We start from the raw sequence: 2,828 nt of genomic DNA, 5'->3' as shown, positions 1-2,828 counted from the left end.
GAAATACAAAAATATGTCAGCAAATTAAGTAGTGGTGCTGTGAGATCCAAATTTAATATCTTGTATGACTTCCATGAGCTTGAAGGACTGCATCCATGCGGTTTGGCAAGGATTCATACAATTTATTGATGAAGTCATCAGGAATAGCAAAGAAAGCAGTCTTGCATGCCTCCCAGAGTTCATCAATATTCTTTGGTTTCGTCTTCCATGCTTCCTCTTTCATCCTACCCCACATATGCTCAATGATGTTCATGTCTGGTGACTGGGCTGGCCCAACTTGGAGCATCTTGATCTTCTTCGCCTTGAGGAACTTTGATGTGGAGATGGAAGTATGCAATGGAGCACCGTCCTGCTGCAGGATTTGGCCTCTTTTATGGTTGGGAATATAAGAGGTAGCTAAGATTTCTTGGTATTTTAGACTATTGATGTGATGTTGCCTTCCACCCTGTAGATCTCTTACACACCCCCATACTGGATGTAACCCCAGACCATGATTTTTCCGCCACCAAACTTCACAGTTTTCTGGGTGAATCTCAGATCCATGCGGGCTCCAGTAGGTCTCCTGCAATATTTGCGGCGACTGTGGTGTAATTCAACAGAAGATTCATCTGAAAAATCCACCTTCTTCCACTTTTCCAGCGTCCATCCTTTTAGCAGGCTGTGGGCCTTGGCAAATGCCACACGGTTTTTCAATTGTCTTTTGTTTAGTGCTGGCTTCTGGGCACTGATTCGACCATTGAGGCCATTTCGAGACAGAATCCGACAAACTGTTCTGGTTGACACAGGGACTTCAGGTGACCAGGTCTGGTGGAGCTCTGCTGCAGTGGAAAATGGGCTGGCCTTGGATTTTCGAGCCAACAAACCTCGAGCAGTTGTCTTGCGGGGTCTGCCTGACCTGGGCTTGTCAAAAACGTCTCCAGTGTCTTCAAATGTTTTTTTTATCCTCTGTACTTGTTGCTGAGACACATTGAAGGTGTCTGCCACATCAGCAGTGAATCTGGTCTTCAGCCTCTTGATAATCAAAACTTTAGTCTCAGGGTGAATCTTAGGCATGTTTGCAGAGGTCTAGTTACAGTTGATGTGAAGGTCTAGTGTACTGGGGTTGTTTTTATACACACCTGAGACCTAATTGATCCATTATTAGTCACAGGTGAAGCTCATATGACAAGCCAACAACACTTATGTCTTTGCAAAAATTGACTCAATGGGCTTTACCAAGCTGTGAATATTAGAATACTTTTTGACAGTTTCGTTTTTTTTGTTAGACACATTATTACTAAAGCTGTTGGGATTAAAATGAGCCATTTCTTGTAAAAACATCTTGATTAGAAATATATTTCAGCGGCACTTCAGGTCAGTTTGTACACAAGCGACAAGACTTTTGTCAGGGACTGTACTACTTTCAGCTTTACTGTAGCTTTTGGGAAGGGTTATGGTTATGGTTATTGTATTTAGCAGACACTTTTGTCCTAAGCGACAAAATATGAATCTTACAATAGTTAAAATGAACAGCTTTTAAAAGTTGCTAAGCCACTATTAAGCAAAATAGTAATAATAATAATAATGGCAATAAAATATCAAATATCAATAATAATAAAAAATAAACAAATACCATAAACATACAAATCAAAGTATGAATGAATTATTTAAGTGTAAGATCAACAGATAAGTCTTGAGACCCCTCTTGAAGGATCCAAAACTATCACATGAACGCAGAACACAAATACATCATATTATAGAATGCACGCATATTTTAAGAGACTGTCTGCAGGGAATGTGTCTGACGGTGCGTGTGGGCCACCTGGGCCAAAAATTCCAGGGCCGATTTTTTGTCCCATTCCAGCCCTGCCGCTAACACCTGTTTGCTGTCAGTGCAGCCTCCTTTCTCTCTCTCTCTCTCTCTCTCTCTCTCTCTCTCTCTCTCTCTCACTCTCTTTCTCTCTCTCTCAATTTTTCAATTTCAGTTTGATTTATTGGCATGAGAAAATCTGTGTTGCCAAAGCATAAGAAAAAACATACATATAAACAACAAGCAGTAAATATACATTTGATATAATAACACAAGTAAACAAGATAATTATGATATAATTGCAGATAATAAACAAATTTTGTGCATTTCCCTCAAAGGGTACGTTGAAACAATAATATATATATATATATATATATATATATATATATATATATATATATAAAGAAAAAAGAATAATAAATACAATTCTCTGCTTATTTTGCCTCATATTGTGGCAGGAGAAGACATATTTAGCTGCTAGCCATGCTGTGTTTTATCTTCCCCTAATAAAAAAGGAAGTTTTTTGTCCTCAGTGTAGGTAGTGTAGGTTAGGTCCTGGTATATGTTTTTCAAATTTTTGGAAATATTTGGTTCTGAACTTTTCATATTTGGGACATGTACATACAATGTTTCGATATCCTGGTGGCAGTGTGTACAGACACATTCCTCTCTTGGTCTCCACAGTTTTAAATGTCGACCTCTTTCAATTTCCAGCTCATGGTCCCTGACTCTGTATTTTGTTAAAATTTGTTTTCCTTTTGGATTTTTTGTTTTGATATATTCGACCAATTGGATATTTCTGTTCAGAGGTGTTTGTTTGTTTCATTTCTCCATTGTTCTGTATATTCGTCTTTTAATTTAGTTTCTCTCTCTCTCTCTCTCTCTCTCTCTCTCTCTCTCTCTCTCTCTCTCTCTCTGCCTGTCTGTCTGCAGTGAGAGTCAGCAGTTTCATCATCATGGCACATAACCAAAAGTGAAAGTAACCAGAAGAAGGAGCCCTCTCACGTCACACAATGACATGACATAAGTCCCTTTGTAC

Source organism: Perca flavescens, chromosome 9 (assembly GCF_004354835.1).
Source record: "Perca flavescens isolate YP-PL-M2 chromosome 9, PFLA_1.0, whole genome shotgun sequence".
NCBI lineage: Eukaryota > Metazoa > Chordata > Actinopteri > Perciformes > Percidae > Perca > Perca flavescens.
The sequence above is the reverse complement of the archived record's forward strand: the minus strand, read 5'-3'. Positions refer to the sequence as shown.